Source organism: Apis cerana, linkage group LG2, assembly GCF_029169275.1.
Source record: "Apis cerana isolate GH-2021 linkage group LG2, AcerK_1.0, whole genome shotgun sequence".
Lineage (NCBI taxonomy): Eukaryota > Metazoa > Arthropoda > Insecta > Hymenoptera > Apidae > Apis > Apis cerana.
The window spans coordinates 10484336-10504196 of NC_083853.1; the positions used below are offsets into that span (position 1 = coordinate 10484336).

Sequence of the window (19861 nt, forward strand, 5' to 3'; positions counted from 1 at the left end):
TGCCACCTTCGAGCAATGATAGCGGGGAAATTATGGAAAAATCGAGTCATACGCGGGTCATACGTGAAAATGGAATTACACGCGTAGGAAACGAGGTTTGGAGCGATGACGCGGGTGAATGGTAGGGGGTTGCGCTCGAATCGAATCGAAAGAGCGAGAGAGGGTTTGTCGGGACAAAATTTTTTGGTTTTAAATTTCCGCGCAAATTGGCCTTGCAAAATTACTCTCAATTACCGCGTCGTGCTCCAAACCTCTCGATGGCGCGCGTGTGTGTACACGACACAGGTTCTCGATGCCCGGCCTCGAGCAGCCTGTGCGCAATTCGGCTGAAAAATATCTCGAACGGGCGACGTACGAGTTTTCCACACGTGCACGTGGCCGCGTGTGTACAAATTGCTCGGTGCACAAATCGATCGATAATCCGGCCGGTAATCGAGCAGTTTTTCCCGAACCGACATCGTACGAGCGGAAATATACGTACACAGCCTCGAAATAGCGATCGAGGGGACGACCACTTATAACGCAATTTGTTTTAATTACAAAAAATCGCGTCTATATCGATGGAATAAAATCCGCGTTATTATAACCGTTTGGAAAAATTTGCACGATCGCTCCTCCCCGCGTATATATACGCGTCTCGACGTTAAACGCGATCTCCCGCGTTAATTATGAATCGATCGCGCGTGGCCTCAGCAGACGATCGTGGCGAAGGCCTCATTTCGGTATGCGCATTTTAATTAGCGGCCGGGCGGAGAAAGAGCGATATCTGGACGGCGAGACAAACAGAAACACCGATCGTGTAATTCGATTCGGAAGGTGCAAATATTTGACAAGGTTGTAACGTTGTGTTTCCAGAGGTTAGCCAGAGGCGCGGTTCCTCGTATCCGGAACCGGTGCAACCAAGTGCATATAGACACTTCATCACCGCGCATCCGGAATCGCCGGAGGTCAGTTACGCGAAAATATTCCCCGCTGCGTTTCGGGGAACGCTCGCCTCTGTTTCAAACCCGCGCCTGCTTCCACCCGGTTCGATCGCCGCTCTATCTCCGGCTTTACGCCGATTCGAGACGGAACAGAATCGGGCGGAGAAAATATCGACTGATCGCGCGTAATGGAACGCGCATCCCACCCAACAATGGGATCCTGCGCTCGTTACCTATAGCGATGCGAGGCACGTGCATCTACTGGTCGCCGCATCTACTAAATAGCTCGCGTTTATCGCTTATGAATCACGGATGTACTCGGCTAAGCGTAGACGCGAGGCGGGCCGATGTTAAAGCGCGCACGTTTCCCCGCTCCTCATCAATTGTCATTAAACGACATGATTATTGAGCGTGTTGACGATTATTGCGGCGATAGGGCACCGTTAACGGGAGGATATCCACGATACCACGATGATCGATGCTCGATACGCATTCATCGAGTATTTGGTTAATGGGCGGCACATTGTGTCGGGCCGGTGTGCACGGCCTCGCGAAAATACCGAAACCCGTCCCCCATTCGACGTTAACGAGCCGTTTCGAGGAGAGCGAGTTTTATACGAGTCCTCTTGGCTGGCTTTTCCGCATCGAATCACTCCGCGCGTTATCGGGAGCGCAGAGCGTAATCGATAAGTCGTCAATGGATATCCGTCGGATCGTTTCGCGGTTAATTGATTATTTTAATTTTTCCAACGTGACGCGATTCTTGCTAATGATTTCGATTGTCCTGGGAAAACGATCGTTTAACGGGGCAAATGATCGTATCGTCCGATTAATCGTTATAGTTGGACGGCGATGATTTTGCGTTATTGAAACGAACACCTGTACCGCCTGTCGAGTGTATTATCCGCCCGCGTTTCCCTCCCATGATTCGCCGAAAATAATAGATTTATCATCCCCAATTGGCTTCTACCAGTTCATCTCGACCGAGGATCCGTATAACGCCCTCGCGTATAATATTATATACACGACATGGCTGATATACGCGCCGAGGATTTTCTCCGCGATATGCAACACGCGGGACGTAATTCAGTCGATGCAAGTCATCGGGATCATCTACGTATGGACTACGAGTACTAACGATCCATCATTTACCGCGACAGCCACGAGTATTAGGCTAAAGTGGCGGCGTGATTCTGCTAAACGCGATGCTAAACAGGTATATACCGCTCCTGTCGCGAACCTTTCCGTAGATCGTAACTGTGAAAGGAACGATATCGTTTCGATACGAGGTTCGCGAGAAGCCAAACGAGATCTGATATATCATTTCGTTCTTGAAATGTCATATATTCGTTTGCGTTTCGATATTAAAATTCATAAAAGGTCACGTTCGATTTCTAAACGATTCGTATAAATGATATTTTCTCATCTTCTGATCGGTGTCGACGCGTTTATGTTCGACACTCGTTCGAGAGATTCGAGGAATGATGAATTTCTAACGATGATTTTCTATAAATTCGGTTGATCGATGAATGGATGAAATCGAGATAGGAAGAAAAAGATGAAAATATATCGATGAATATAAGGATGTGAGAGGAGGCGAAGTTATAAAACATCGGCATAAAGAATACGAAAGAGCCAGATTTATCTTCTATTTTCCAACGTGGTCGTATCTGCGATCCGTAACGAGGGGATCCTCACTTGCAAAGACCGATTTCGGCTTATCTCACCGGCTTATCAGCTACACGAATATTCACGCGAATTTATCGATCTGTCTGCAGTCGTTTCGGCATGGCCGGTGTTCTTTTTCTCTCTCTAAAGCGTCAGTTTTACGCCCGTCGTTCCCAAGGGACGTGATAAGAAGAAAAAAGAAAAAAGAAAAAGGAAACGAAAGGGAGAGAAAGAGAGAAAGAGAGAGGAAAAAAAAAGGAAAATAAGTCTTACTTGGAGTCGCGTTATGAGCATGAATTTTTATATTGAGATGTTATCGCGCATTATCGCGTTGCTACCGAGAAGGGAAAATAAAAACGAAGAGATTCCGCGACCATAATGACCTATGTTCGCGATTTCCTCCTTTCTTTTTGTCTTTCTTTTCAACGTGCAAATATCTTCTCGAAGAAAAGAAAATAACAATAAAAGATACAAAAGCCACGTGAGAAGTAACGACCGTCGAAATCGATCGTAAAAATTTTCGTTCCCTATGAGTTACCAAATACAATAGATTCCAAGTACAGTATAACGCGGTTAATACGTTACGCGCTATATGAATTCGCGTTAAAGAAAATCGTGTTGTTACGGGAATTTTTCTCGTATAACGCGAAGAAAACAGAAATCTAATGCTCAACTAAAGCAGATTTAATTCTTAAATAATTCTTGTGTTTGTATTTGACGCGTTGTACGAAGAATCGTTGTATGAAAACAATAGTCGCAATATTTTTGTGCGTTTTAGGAATTCGCGTTATAAAAATTCGAGAATCCATTGTAATTTTCCAGTTTTAAAAATATCGAGTGATTTAATGTCTTTTTCAATTTGACAAATATATCAGAAGATTGACGCATGCAGTTTCATTATTTCACAATTAATATAAAAATAAAATTCAATGAAAAAGATAAAAAGTTAATCATGATAAATCAAGAAGACTATGTAGAATACAGCAGGCTATTGTGAAGAATTCATAAGGGAAAGAGAAAGTTTGCACGTGTCTATAGAAAAACGCCGAATACAAGGTCATCTTGACCCTTTTGGAGAAAAAGTGTGTGTCAAGATTATACGCGCGTAAAAGAGCCTAAATACGCATAAAACGGACAAAAACTTTAGAATATATTGTTTAAAATAACAAATATATCTACAAAGACATAGACAAAATTTCATACACGACGTATTATCTTTATTTTTTTTCTTTATTATCTTTCTTATTATCTTTAATTTTGTCCTTGTGACGATATATCTATAATTTCTAAGAACGCAATTTTGAACGTGCAATTTCGCAGTGAGAAAAATATATGAAATATTAACGTCATATCGGTGCGGAAACGCAACGACTCGATTTGCCTGTCCGCTTACGAGAAAGATGATTCCTCGTTGAATTACGCAACCCGTTTGGCGAGAATAGACGTCACACATTCACCGTTATATACACTGGCGGCCGAAAGCGAGACCACCTCTTTATCATGATGATAACCTGCGACGATCATTCGCTGTCTGTGATGAAAGCGTTTAATCATTGCTCCATGATAGCAACTTCCTGCCTTAATTGCCCCGTCTGTTGACTTAATTAATTGTTTCTGCCGCGCGAGAAGTATATAATTTCTGATGTTATACAGACAGTTTGTACATGTACCGACGATACTGCTATGTTTTGCAAAGAATGAAAGTTTCATATGTAGCAAACTAATTCTAGTTTAAGTTAAGATTTCCAAGAAATTTTGTGATTTCTTGGACATGATTCTTAATGGAGTAATTGAGATAAATATTTTTCTTGAAATGTATTTTTCTTGAAAAGTACATATATATATATATATAAAAGTCTATATAACGTGCAAATGATTTATCGTTTATTTATAAAAATATATTTTGCATTCTTATAATTAATGTCTTCCGTTTAGAAAGAATATTGAAGAAGTATGCGTAAAATGATCGAACTAAAGTTGTGAATATGATGGCACATAGAATATAAATGTAACATAATGCAAAATATTTGTTAAACGATAAATTAATATACGTTATATAATATATATAGTAACAAACAATTTTTCTACCAAGATAGAGAACGACAATTTCCGAAGGCAGCGTGGCCGAGCGGTCTAAGGCGCTGGTTTTAGGCACCAGTCCGTAAGGGCGTGGGTTCGAATCCCACCGCTGTCAATTTCTTTTTTTTCCTTTCTCTTTTAATTATTTATAACCAAGGAAACGCAACAAGCAAATTTAAATATTTGAATCTTTTGTAAATCTATTCAATAAACGATGAAAATAGAGGCAATTATTAAAAATATTATTGTGAGATCTAAATAGGTACCGACGATCGATAATCGATAACGTTTCTTTTATAAAATAGATAAACGATAATTGATTAAATTTTAAATTATATTTAAAACCCTTTCAAAATAGCATATCAGTATATCGGTGAATACAATGCTCACAACGCAAGTTATCGTAAGATATATGATATCTGTATAACAATATGAACAATGACGAATATTTTTTATTTAACAGCTCCTTTTATGAACAATTGAACGTTAAAAATTAATTACATGTAAAATATAGTTTATTGATTAAAATAAAGTCAATAAAATAAGATAATGGCGTAAATTCTTGCACGACGAAAGATATTGGTAAAATATTAAGGTTATGGTTCATGGTCATGGTCATAGACAAAAATTATGTTTAAAAAAATCCAAAATTCAAAGGTCCCACCGAGATTTGAACTCGGATCGCTGGATTCAGAGTCCAGAGTGCTAACCATTACACCATGAGACCCTCGAAATTATTTTATACCCTTACAGGTGAAATGTGACCTTGAAATTAAATATTACTACGAATAAAGAACCACTGGTATGTTAAAATCAAGAATTGATTTCACTTAAAATTATTCGTACAATAATTAAACCTAATCGATATATAAATCATTTTTGTTTAATTAAATTAATATAAACAATTAGATAATTCAATTCTTTGACGAGTATTAATTAAAAATGATCGATATATCGATCGAGGATAAGTGTCACGATTAAATCAATTTAACGAAATTTAAAATCAAATTTCTCCAAAATCGTTAAAAAAAGTTCTAATATTTAAATTAAATTTCAACGTGTATGCATAGAATCGAATTTTAAATGAAATAAATAATATTTAAAAAAATCAATAAAAATTATAATAAACTCCTCTTTCATTTGTACGAAAACTCTTAACATCGGGGATGTAGCTCAGTGGTAGAGCGTTCGCTTTGCATGTGAAAGGCCCCGGGTTCGATCCCCGGCATCTCCAATTTTTTTTTTTTTTTTCGATTCGTTTCTTGCAAAGCAATACCGTTCGTATAAGACGAGCGAATTAAAATTGGTGGGAGAATATTAATTTCGGCAGTCGCGAGTCGACGCTCGAACGGGAAGGTCGTGTTTGTGTCTGTCGCGTTTCGATTATATTCGCATATTTCATTCGTGCAAATTTATATAATATTGTCAATGAATCTTCACTTTTAATATTAATATTTATAAGAATATTAAATATATCGTATTATTATCCAATATTAATTAATAAAAATCAATACAAATATATCACACTGATATTAAAATAATCGCGCACAAAATTCCACGAAGACAAATCTTTGTTTTCTCTTAGAAAAGTTTTTTAGAAGTTAACCAACAATCATATATCCTCTGAGAAATTAATAAAAACTACTCAGAAAAGTTCATATTCATTTTCCCCGTCTCTTTCTCGATATTATCTCGCGCGTACGTAGAATACAATCGTGCTCGACCATAATCAAAGTGTGTACGAAGCTTCGCATCACTGTTCGAAATGTGCAGCAACTGCGCACTTATGGCACGTGATTGACTTTGCGATTGCGAACACGTGCAGTACGATTATCGACAAGCATACGTCGTCGGGCGACTGACACATCGAGATGAAAATACGAATAATAATAATAATAATAATAATAATAATAAGGAAAAGAAAAAAAGGGAAAGGAAAAATAAAGGAAAAGAATGAAAGGAAATGAAAGACGAGAAGAGAAGCAAAAGAATGACGAGGCAATGTATATACGTATATATGTATATATATACATATATATATATACGTAATTCGAGTCGATGGCCATGGCCGTATGTATATAAAGAGATAGGCATGGAGGAGATGATAGGATGCAAACGAAGCCGGGCGAAGGAGATTGAATGGTAATAGTCTCCGATTCGTCATATGCAAAAGTTTCGTATAAACGAGTGAAAAGCGGTGGTGGTGAAGAGAAGGGAGAAAGAGATGGTATCGTTTGAATTGCCTTGTTCATCGCGCTGCCTCGTATCTGTATATGATAAACGCGAAGTGAAATAATCGCGCGAAATATATCGTGACAGGCTCTTTTTTTCTTTCTTCTTTCCCTCCTCTCTTCCCTTATTCTTTTACTTTTCTTTTTTTCTTATTCCTTACTCCCTCCCTCCCTTTCCCTCCCTCCCGCGGGGGGAATATACACCAACATCGCGCGGACCGTAGAGAATTAATCATCGCGGTGAAACGACGCAGTAAGGCAGAAACATAGCTCGGTTGTAACGTAATAGAGCCGAGCCGATGAGTTGTACGATGCAAGAAATATACACCGATGCGGGAATAAAGGCCTTGATTGATCGGAGGTAAACGTGACCGTTTAAATGTTGCGGCAGGAAAGAGGGAAAAGACACGGCCGATCGGGAAAAAAGATACACACAGCTGCACCGGAGCTGTTTCTTTTTTTTCTTTTTTTTTTTTTTTTTCCCCTCTTCCTCTTCTTCCCTATTGTTCCAACAGGCCATTATCCACCATGCAAATTCATCGGCGTCCACCGCACTGCCTCCGACCTCCGCGCGTTACGTAAATCTATTTTGCACCGGTGGACGGCCGGTGCATCTCGATGAAAGAAAAAGGAGCGCGAAGTCGTCGTAAAACGACGATGGCGTTTTGTAACCTGCCTCTTGTGAAACGTTGGACCTTGAACGGGAATTCAAGACGAGAGAGAGAGGGGGAGAGAGAGGAGGGGGAGGGGGGAAAGAGGAAAATTAGAGAAAACCGCGTATCGGATGGCGAACGTACACAGAACACGCGAGAAGAAATCTAAAGAGAGGCGACTAAATCAGCGGGCAGATTTCAAAGCGTTATATTCCCTCGAAAGGGAAAGGAAAGAAGCAGGGATCCCCCCTGTCATTGGACCGTTATAATATTCTGTCCACGACAATCCCGTATCTATTTTATTCTTTCCCCGATTCGAGCTGCGTAACTACGTGAAAACAACATAAAGAAAGAAAGAAAGAAAGAAGAAAATCACGCATAGAGATATCGAGTTTTGACCCCGATAGGGTCAGCACTGGAGCGTGTGACCATTTTGTCACCCTCGAACGAGAAAATTTTATTTACGAATATCCGACGAGTGTCCGAGCGATCCTCGTCGTGGATCGGCATAAAACCCCGTCGTCCTCGTATCGGGGATCGCTCTCTTTCCCGAGTTAGGCGCGTTCCAAAACTTTCTCGCTGAATTTAAATGTCGAGTTGAACGAGGAGCAAGGATTCTCTCAACCACCCCCTCTTCCACCACTTTTCCCGCCTCCGTGTCTCTCTCTCGTTCGGTTGGCATCCGACGAGACACACCAGGAAGAAACACCATCATCCTCGTCCTCGTCGTCGTCTCATTGCTGAGGTCGTTGTTCCATGAATTCGTGGGAGAGACGAGAATTCGCGTCACGTAGATGTCTCCACTTCGCGTGATAAGTCTCCTCGAAGAAATTACCGCGTTAATTCGATGCTCTCGCCCCGGTATTTTCCTCTTCTGTTCCGCCATTCGACGGAAGGGAGGGTGCGAGGTGTTGTTGGAGCCTCGGTTGAATGGCGAGGACGAGGCAAAAGGAGAGGAAAAAGGATTTAAAACAAAAAGTCAGTCCAATGGCACGAAGCGCAACGGGAAGTGACGAGCGAGGTGGTTAGAGGTGACTGCAACAGAAATCCATCAGATGGAAGAGATCACGCCTGTCTCCATGCCCGGGACAATGACGCGTCCCGCAGACGCTTGTTTTTTATATTCTTTCTCTCTCTCCCTCCCTCCTCTCTTTCTTTTCCTTTTCTTCCTTTATTTTTTTCCCGTTTCTATTTTTTTTCCTTCCCTTTCCTTCCTTCTATCCCCACGACTCCACAACCACCCCCCTGAAGCAAGCAACTCGATTCGCCTCGGCGTTGTGCTTCCAACACCGTGCAACGAACGAACGAACGAACGAGCGAACGAACGAACGAACGAACGAACGAACGAACGAAAGGTAGGGGAGAGCTTTAAATATTTAGGCGGCTAATTTTCACGGAGGATTTTTAAGCCGACGAAGGAAAGTGAGAATTGAAAAGAAACGCGGTGACGCGGAGGAAGAGAGGACTGTGGGCGAAATGTCCTCCAGACTGAAATAATAATGAGAGGCGCCAGCGCCTTTAATCACGATATTAAACATTTACGATTGCCATGCCGTCCTCCTCTTTAAGACGGACTATTCTTTCCTTCCTTTTTTTAACGCGGCCCCGATCCGATCTTCCCTTCCACACAAAGACTCCACTCCAACCACGCTCACGCCACCTCTTGTTTATGTTTACGTACCTTCTGATAACCTTACGCGGAGATCAACCCGGTTCACCGAGACTTCCTTCGAGATATATACGCACCGTCGGCGCAACCATGCGGCCGACGCTCGAGATTATTGCCAGGGAGGCGGAGAGAAAGAGAGAGCGAGGGTGAGGTCGGACTATCGCGGTGGCAACAGAGGGTCGAGGACGAAACGAGTATTCGTTGGCTCAAAGGAAAGGTGGCTGGCTCGCTTGGATGTCCAAACAGAGATACAGTTCATTTTTCTTGACTGCTACACCGTAAGCCGGGGAGATTATGTCCAGGCTGGTATCGATGACAATGGCCGGAATCGAGCAGCTCTCGACCTATTCCTCGGTTTGTTTTGCTTTCCCGCGCGATTTGTCATCCATTGTCCGACCGAGCAACCTCGCCCCGCCGCGAATCGTTATTTATGCTTTCCGCTTGATTAATTTTTCCCTCATCTTCTTCATCTGCGATATCTCTGAAATTGTCCGCGTCAAGCGCAGACACCTCCGCGGCTGACACTCGATTTACAACGATTTTACAATGGAATTTTACGCTGGAAATTCGGCGCGCGAAACAAGGGTGCGAGAAAACAAATTTTTCTACAAAAATCTACTTTCGTAACTTGGGTATTGGATTCATCGAGGCATGATCGTTGGAATAAAATCTCTCCGTCGAATCGTATCCCTCGCGTGGAGGGATATCCCTTGCTTGGAAGAGAGGGAAAGAGGCACGTTTTTAAGATTCGATTAAGATGACGATAATGCGGGGCGATAGCCTGGGAAGACAGAGATGAATTTAATATTCCGAATCCGGGTAACGCGATTTCACCGGACGTCAGGCTTGAAATGCGTAAGTATTATAAATACGATTTCCCTTTTCGATTCATCGAGGGGATGGAGGATCGCTTCGCGGCTCGCCCATTTCCGTCCAACCTGTTTTCCAATTTCTTTCTTTCTTTCTTTCTTTCTTTCTTCCTCCCTTTCTCGCTTTCACGCCTCGATGTGTTGGAATCGAATTATCGTGATACCCGGTTGACACGAGCGGGAGAACGAAGAAAGAAGAAAAGAGCAATCAGAATCCCTGCTGACGCTTCTCGAGATATCGATAAGAATACCGGGTTGGCTGATTAATTCAAATTGCATAATGCAAAGCGGTGGATCGATGGACGAGCGAGTGGATGGATCGCGAAGAGCAAGGAAGAGGAGAGGAGGAGGAGTCGAGCGAAGGGGAACAGGAAAAAAATAATGCGAAATATCCCGATTCGCGGACACCTATGTTCTACTCTCCCTGTCGTACACCGCCCCCCTCTCCTCCTCCTTTTTTTCTCTATAGCAGACCCTTTATACGTCGACCACAGTATCGACAGCAACGGCACCCCTTAGCTAGAGGGGGACCTTCGAGGCTGTTCCATTGTGCAACGTTCGCGCAAGGGTTGCTTGAAATACGCGCGTCTGATTTTTCTCCATTCTTTTTCCACGCGTTCCCATCTCTCTCTCTCTCTCTCGTTCTCTCCTTTCTTCTTCCCCGCTCCCCCTCTTCCATTCCCGGTGGTCCCTGCGATCGTTCGAAGTAACGAAGAAAGTCGGCGAGATATTGGGCGCGGTAACGTGAGAATGACACAACAGATGCGGTGGAATGAAATTACAAGTGTCCCCGGATTCATTGTGAGCCCGGCGGGCGCGCAGGAGTTGTGCTTTTTTTTAGCGAAATTGTTGTGACAAGCATTTCAACCGGTCTCAACTCTTGGCGCTTCCTTTCTTCTCTCGATTCCGGTACACGGGCCTCCCCTTTCCGAATAGGGTGGTCTCGTGACACTTTTACGGTGTCAAGTCCTGGTCTTCTGGGAAAAGGGGTGGGTCACCCCGGGTTCGGTAATCCGATTTAATCGGCTCTCTTTCCTTCCCGGTACGACGATTCGAGCGAAACTGTTGGCAAAACTTGGAAACGTCGATAAAACGAGATCAGGAGCACGAGGGAGGGAAGGGGGTTGGGCACGTTCGTAAGGCCTCTTTTTTCGAATGAATACGAATTATGAACGCGAGACGAAAGTTACGCGATGATGGATGTATTGGTTTGCGAAGAAATCCGGTACGTACGGTTATGCGCGTAGACGAAAACGTTGGTATTACGTTGCCTCTTGGTAACGGGATTAACGGACTAGAGTTACTCGTTGCATAGTTCGCCGCCTTATCTCAGTCTCCCTAATTGTCTATGACTATTCATCAAGTCATTTATACTCGACTCAATTACCGCCGCCATCAGTTACGAGACTCCGAGAGTCACTTCGAATCCGGCTTCAGCGAAAGCCCCGACCATTTATCTTTACGCGAAGATATCCCGTAATTGCAAATCAGCCCCTAGACCGTCAATTAATGATTTGTTAACGAAACCATTTTTCTTGGAATTTAAACATTATTTTCTCGTTAAGAAATTACTTGAGATTTTTTATATTTCTTTTTTATGAGGCTTGACAAGTGATTGGATGTGTAATTTATGAAATGCATATATTTAGCTATTAAACGTATTATTTTTTTAATTAAATTGATAAATCAATTGAAATTTTTATACAAATAATTTTGATTAATGTTATTAATTTTTTTATGTTACGTTTTAAAAAAATAAAAAATAAAAAAAAATATTTGCTAAGTGTGGGGTTCGAACCCACGCTCCCAGAGGGAACCAGAACTTAAGTCTGGCGCCTTAGACCGCTCGGCCAACCTAGCACCGTTGAAAAGGCTTATATTATTTGAGTACATAGGGTATCCAATCGTTTCTATATATTTATATAAAATGACTAATATTATAAATATAACGTATTATGCTAAATGAATATGTGTACGATATAAATTAAGATATGATAAAATTTAATTTTAATGAGTATATAATAAAAATAAAATGAGAAATATCTTTCCAATATTATAAATAGATTCATTTAAGAACAAATATTGCGATGTCGAAAAAAAAATTGTTCGATGATCCATATTTGTTTGTTGAATGAATAGTAGTACTTTTTTAATTCACATGGAAATTTAATTACGTATCTATTAATTGATGCGAAATTACAATAGAATACTAATTCACCATGAAGCGCTAACGAACTCTCCTTTGTTAGAAGTCGGAGAAAAATTATGAAAGTTGTAAAAGGCGAAGGGCGATTTGAATAATACAATCATTATTCACCCTCGTTGTTTTCAGCGTTGACTAATGATCGACTCAAGGAAATAGCGCGCACTCGTAAAACTCGATTGTGTTTAAATACAAACGGCGTTCGTTCTATCGTATAAGAGCATATTGCTCTTTTATGCGTGTTTCGTTTAGTGCGATTGAAATAATTATAATTCGAGGCACTTACCGAAAAGATGGATATAGATGGATTCGTTCCAATGTAATCCGATAATCGTCTATCTTTCCGTAAGAAGATCCAATAATCTGTTTCCAGTAGTTAACACTTTAACACTTAACACAATATTTTGCGGATTTATATATCATCCACGATACTTCACTGATATAATAAGTAATTGTGTACACGATACGATTGTGCGTTGCGTCGTCGATAAGATGGGATGACACATAAGCATAGAACCGAATCTGGATTACATTCTTTGTTGTAAAGAAAGGTAACTTCCCTAAAAGTAGTTCTAGTTCGTTGTTAGTATTTATAAGGATAAGATTGATGTCGTGCTTGATGTCAGGATCGCGTGCCACCAATATCGTACCAGTCTGCACCTATCCCATCGTTAAAATAAGTATTCCGCCATATCATTAACGTAATCACTCTCCGTCACTTTGAAAACTCGACAGAATACTCGATATTTTAAGTAGTCGAAACTTTTCATTTCACTTTCGACGTCATTATTTCCATTCACATTTATATTCGACGTATAACGTAATTTGTTTCATGATCTCACGTAAATATAATATACGATTAATTAATTTTTCAAATGTTCGAAAAATGTGAACTTTAATGTTAGAATACTCAATAATATTGCACTAAGACGTTAATCTTGAAACAAGAGAGTGATTAATTGAAACACACATTCTTTCGAAAACATATGTTTTAGAATGTAAACTCGACGTCCTGAACCGCACATGTTGAATGCATCCTATCTGAATTTAGATTAACATATATCTTAACTTTTCTTCGAAAAACACAAACTGACACAGTCGAACAGGAAAAAGGTATCGCTGATTGAAATTTCGACGATTTTAAAAGAATTCGATTATATTTTGTTTCGCATAAAAGTTTAATGAGAGTATAAAAAAGTAATCTATGCAAGATACTTGTGAAACGAATCGATAAAATAGGTTAAAATTGATCGAATACCCTTTATATTGACAAGAAGAAAAAAGATTACGTTTTTTATTAGAAGGCATTGACCGAGTTCACAATATTTTTCTTTGAAAGCAAAGAAGTTTACGTAAGCAATAGAAATGAACTTCGTGTCGAAGTTACTGCGTGAGATGTTTTTCTGCGAATGTGTAATTGACAGGTTAGGTTATCGAGAAATAATCATAGAATAAGAAATCTAGCTTTGGTAAGTGAATGAAGGGCTTTGTATCCTAAGATTGATCGAGAATTTTGTTTGTAAATACTGATTATAAGCATCAACGACACGCAATCGTTTTCGAGGTTATCATATGAAAGGAACAGCGTCTTGTTATATCATTTTTAACCATTTAGATTTTTTACACTATCACAAATAATCACTTTATAAACACTTTTTATCCACGACGTATCTATAAAAATATATATAATAAAACCTAAATATATATAACAAAACCTCGTTATCGAAATACGTTATACGATTGAATTTTTTTATATTCCCGCTGGACAGCGCCAACAGTAATGCAGTGTGACCAACCCAACAATTGATCAAGAACCGATATTGTTGCAAGATATATCGATTTTAAACGGTTGGTTCATTTCATCACTAGATTTTAAATTAGTATTATATAGAATTTGTGGCTTTTCGGTGTCGTGTGCAAAGTTGAACGTTGAGTTGAAAATACGATGGAATTTCCGCTTTCTAGAAAATGCAGACGGTGCACCATAATGATGTATGTATATAATCCTTTGACTTTGTGTACGGTACAGAGAAAAATTAGCTTTTTGAAATAATCCACGTGTGTTATTGGCTAGTAAGGGTCGTTTCATGTTCACCGCTCATTGTTTTCGTCGTACCACGAGGGACTGCTTTTATGCCAATACTTCAAAGTGCTATAACCTACGTGGGGTATCATACGATGCAAAAGTTACGTGAGTTAAAATCATGGACTATTATCGTCGTCTTCAGGTGTCTTTCCAAGGTAACCTAATTGCAATTGTCAAATAGCGTCTTCGTATCTAACATTTTGAAATGGCGTCTTCGTATCTAACATTTCAAAATGGCGTGCATGACAAGCTTCTTTATTACGCATGTATATAGAAAATCCGTTTTATTTTTTACATATATGTTATATTATATATAATTATATTATAATATACATATTATATGCACAATTATATAATATAATATATATTTTATATGAAATAGATGATTAATTTAAAAAATAAGTATAAATAATTTCCTTTAAAAAATAAATTCTTCGGTAAGAACATATTTGAAACCATATATAATATTCTATAACAAAATTGTGTTAAAATTTGTCGTGATTCTACATTATTTTTTATTTGGTCTGTGTATCTCCGCTTCTCATTACAATGTACAATGCGAGTGAAACGAAACTTTGTGATGTACACGCGTACCGATCTGAGCATCAGTGGAGAGGAACACTGTCGATTGCATCCGCCGACAGGAGTACTAATCATGGAACTCGCTGTCTTTTAAGATTATTAAAATCGTCAAAGCTTCAAAGTCCTCAAAGGGTTAATTACCCTACGGGATATTTATGGCTGGGTTACTCTCTTCCCTCGCTCGCCAGGGAGCAGAGGCAAATAAAGAAGGAGCATGCGGACGGAGAAAAGGTAGACTGCGAACTGCCGTGGAAAGAGCCTTTCTCTTCGTATGTCATTGTCAGGGTCTGTAGATTGCTCAGACGGTAATTGATTTCCTGTGTCATGTCGAATAATTGAATGCCTAATATTATATATTTTTAAGCGAAGAAAAAAAAATAATATTTGATTTATATTTGACATTCTTCCAACGAATTCTTCAATTCTTTATTTCTTGTAATTTGAATTTATGGGCAGTAGAGCAGTCTTTTATTTATTTCAAACAAGTCATTTCCGACTCCTTTTATTGAAAATTGTTTCCTAAACACTGTTGTAAATATATATAGATATGTTAAAACAGTAACAAGTTTTGCTAGAACAATAAGAGCGTTTTGTGTTACTATTTTAAATTTAGTAATGAAAGAACGTAATAATAATACACAATTTCTATTACATTACATATTCAATATTACATTTTATTAAAATATATTTAAGAAAAAATTGAATTCTTGATAAAGAAAATGCAATCTTTAGCTTTTAATGCACATAACGATTATACTTCACGATTCAAAACTTTATTACAATGAAAAAAATAAAAGAAAGAGTAGCGATATTGGTCCGATGAAACCAGTAAATGGTTCAGGGTACAAAAAAACGCGACACGTAGGAAGAGATGCGAAAAGTAATGTTGGAACGGTGATATCTGCAACGTTTATATCCTGTTACGAACGTACTTAGACAAAGTACTTACTCGCAATCGCTTTAAGAGCACGGGCATGCCAACTATGAAAGGTGTTAAGAGGAACCGTGAACGGGGCTAGCCGCGATAATGCGCTCGTATAAACGTCTGTGTACTTCATATGGATTAATGTTCGAAGAAAAAGGTTCGCTCGCTGATGGACGCCATCGTCACGTTTTAAAAGACCACTGCCATGCTGTTACATGAACCGTGATATGATTCGTTTGCATTAAGTATTCATACATGTATATATCCGTAAATCGTGAAAAAATAACGGAATACTAAATGCACGAGATTTGAATTACCAGCGAATGGTTTTAGTTGTCTGGAAAGAATCATTCTTGGAATGTCTCGACAAGTTTGTATCGTTTCTCGAAAATATCTTTTAAGAAATGAACTGGAATAACATGGTTGCTTTTAGTCAATTATATATTCATATACGGTTTTCTAATGATTATTGTTGTTATTCTTGTTAATGTCATTAATTAATTATTTTCTAAATATTTCTATTTTTTTATATTTTTCAGATTTTTTCAAATTTTTATTTTCTATTTTTCTACTTTTCTGCATTTCTAATTTTTATTTTGGTATTTATTATATATTTTTATTATGTGAATATATATGTTGAGACACACGAACGATTAATCGCACGATTATTTTATAAAACGAAACAAAAATATATTACTTTTATTAAAAATCATTACATGTTGATTTTTTTTGTTTTTTCGCTTCTTGAGCATTCATATTAATTTACGCGTTCCTTGGTTAATCGATTCTTGGTTTAATTTCACAGTAGAACAAGTTATACGACCTCGAGCGATGACATTAACAAGACGACGAATTGTCTTCTGTTCCGTAGACACGTTTCGGTATGTTTAACGCGCCACTAACTTTGGAATGACATGAATTACATGGGTGACGTTCGTCTGTATAGAATCTTTCACTGTCAAACTTAATTTTCGGTTAAAAAGGGAATAACAAAAACGGAAATATATATATTTGAAACGAATCCGAATTTAAAAATACGAGAATGTAAAATACTATACAAATGTAAAACGAATTTTACGAATGTATAAACAAAGCGAACTCGAATGCAAAAATATTGGTTGTACTCGAATGTAAAATCGGTTTTCGGATCAACGAACAAATTGAATATTTAAATTTAGAAAAAAAAAATATCTCGAACATCGGTTTTCAAATCGATGAACAAACGTTTAACAGCGTGGCGCGTTTAATCGAAACTGTTACTAGCCATCGAAGAATCTATGATACCTTTATATTTATTATCTAAATGAAAACCATTTCTCTCGCAATTTGCAGCAACCTGCAAGCGCGTATTCAAACACGCCATTTCCAAGAAAGGTTTCCCTTATCGCAAGAGATGCCGAGTTCGACATAACGTTCGGAACCCTCGTTCGTCGTACTAAACGTTCCTAAATGAATCGTTAATCGTTTAACGGCGTGGCATTACGACTCTCAGCCTCGCTTATAAACCGGAAATTCGTCGGTCGAATGTCCAACTGTCCAAATCGTTCGAACCTCTTCCGGTCAATAAAGCCAGGCCTGTTTTATCGCTAAAAGAGACCTAGCTCTCGACCTATCGTTAAAGCGTACGTTAAACGCACTGTTTTTTCATTTCGTTAAATCGTCCCTGCCCCTTTCGCCCTCCTCTTCGACACCGGTTCGCTCTTTCTCCCTCCTCTATACATAACCGTTCTCCGCTCCCGCGGAACGAGACTCGGTAGGATCGTCGAAAGGTTGTAAACGGTCAGCTCATCCAATACGGAATGTCGACTACTAACGAAATAGTCCGGATTCCTGGCTTTATTAAGGCTTCGGTTTATGCGGGACGTTTTGAACGTTGACCCACGTGCGCCATCGGAAACAAAGCCGACGAAGAGAGAGAGAAAGAAAGAGAGAGAGAGAGAAAGAGTCCAACTTGGATTTTGATGAGCGGCATAAAAGTGCGCGTAGTCGGGTGCGCGATGATAAAAACTATTACGCTCGAGCCAAACGCTCTTCCTCATTTAATCGTCGCAGTTAAACGTTATTCGTTGCGTTGGATTTGGTTTTCACGGGTGAAATTTATCGTGACAAGAACGCTGACGATCCTTTTTGTTACTTTTTTTTTTCTTTCTTTCCTCTCGTGTTCTCGCGCGTAAAAAAAAAAAAACGGAGGATAAAATTAGAAAAATTACGTGGAGAGCGCGAAGCGTGACGATTCGATCCGTGTTCGTAACATTGGACGAGGGTAAACAGGAAGGTTTGATGTCGTTTATGGGATACGGAAGTCCCGCAGATTTACGATATTCTATTATATGTTATAGGTGGACGATACAAAAATAGCGTGCGACAGTTTTATGGTTTTATTAGCGGTTTTATGCGTTTGAAGAAAATTCTAATTCGCTTTTTGCGGCTTGGGAACCCTTTCGCCTTTTTGCACCCTTTCGATCGTCCCGTGGTTGCGATTCAACCCGGTCGCGCCCCAAATAATCGTAAAATTTGATAATTAAATTTAATCGCGTCTCCTTAATGGCCCTACGTCGCTGCTATTGTGTCCGTTCGCCGAGCGTTTACTGCGATGCGCGATTACGCGAACCTTTAAAACATATGCTTTACGTACATGCTTGGTCTTGGTCTACGCCATTACGCGAGCTTGACACGTCATTAAGTTCATTAATGCTTACAATGCAAGTCGTTTCGAGCAGTTTCGACTCTCCTCGAACCGAAACGGTTCCCTTCTCTCTAATAACAATTCTCGTAAAATAACCGTACCGATGTCGAATATTACCGTTCCTTTCTTTTTTTACTTGCGATATAGTTTGAATTAACATCGCTTAAAATAGAAATCATGGGAAACACGGTATCTAACGCGCGTCGTTATTAATGTATCATATTATACACGTACGTTGGTATTCCATTAAACGGACTCGATAGCGCGAGTATATTTTCCATCGCGTTGGTCATCCGTGTCGGGGAAGAAACGCGATCAACGCGTAGTTGTCGCACTGCTCGAACCAGGTTTCTTCGATTAACCGACGTCTGGCGGGAAAAATGCGATTGAAATTGCGTGTATCAACCGCTCGTCCCCTATTTACAACTGTTAAGCTGTTTTTCGTACTGCGCGGGAAACGAAAGCAGTCGTGAAAGGGTTATGCGTCGTTGTCAAGTTTTGTCGGAAGGAAGGAGAAAAATGAACGAAAAGGTACGAGAGGGACAAAGAGGGAGAGAGGGGGGAGGAGGGAAAAAAGAGACGAAACGAAAGAAACTACGTCTGGAACGTAATTTGTACTCTGTCATACAGTCGGGGGTCGTTGTATTAGCAACACGACAGAAAAGTTATCGCGGTGCTTAAAAGCACTAGCCCGTAATATTAAGCGTCGCGATACTACTCGAGCAATCTTGTCTCGCTAAATGCTGGAGTGCACGTAATTCCACGGAAGATATTGGATAACCCTCGAGTGCATGGTTGACCGTTAAACGGGAGGGAGGGTTAACTACGTGGAATATATCTTTATCGTGGGTGAAAACGTGCGTATCACAATGATAGTTCATTTTGCGAGGTGGAGGAGGTGCTTGATCGTGGATCGCCAATTAAAACGTCGTACTGCCAATAATGTAGCACAATGAACCCCCGCAATTCCGTGCTCCATCGAGGCGAGTTTTTGATGCCGAGCGATCCTTCTATGCGCGGGCGACGCCGAGGCCTCCTCGTATAACAAAACGGGCCGATGGATTTACGTGTGCGTGTACGTGTGTGTGTGTGTGCGGTGCGCACACCGATACGGAAAACGCGGCGTGTACCACCCCGATCGCGTGGTTGTAAGAGTCGGTACAATGGAGCAGAAAACAAGAGACGGTCGGGGACATCAAAGTGGCGGATGTTATGGAGTGAGAACGCTGGATCCGGCGTAGTCTGATAATCATCTGTACCAAATACTTTGTAATCGTTAATTACGGC

The 19861-nt window shown here is 39.9% G+C and overlaps 1 protein-coding gene and 4 non-coding genes across 5 annotated transcripts in view; 2 read left to right on the forward strand and 3 right to left on the reverse strand.

Moving 5' to 3' along the window:
* The window catches only part of LOC107996897 (apoptotic protease-activating factor 1), a 49337-nt gene extending 36598 nt beyond the window's left edge, over window positions 1–12739 (reverse strand). The window contains exon 1 of the mRNA XM_062071123.1: window positions 12582–12739. The gene's annotated coding sequence lies outside the window, so the exon portion shown is untranslated. The remainder of the gene's footprint in view (window positions 1–12581) is intronic.
* Trnal-uag (transfer RNA leucine (anticodon UAG)) lies at window positions 4706–4785 on the forward strand. The gene has a single exon. It is a non-coding gene; the product is annotated as a tRNA-Leu (tRNA).
* On the reverse strand, window positions 5326–5397 carry Trnaq-cug (transfer RNA glutamine (anticodon CUG)). Its single transcript has one exon. It is a non-coding gene; the product is annotated as a tRNA-Gln (tRNA).
* Trnaa-ugc (transfer RNA alanine (anticodon UGC)) lies at window positions 5833–5904 on the forward strand. Its single transcript has one exon. It is a non-coding gene; the product is annotated as a tRNA-Ala (tRNA).
* Trnal-uaa (transfer RNA leucine (anticodon UAA)) lies at window positions 11870–11952 on the reverse strand. Its single transcript has one exon. It is a non-coding gene; the product is annotated as a tRNA-Leu (tRNA).
* Window positions 12740–19861: the final 7122 nt, after the last annotated feature.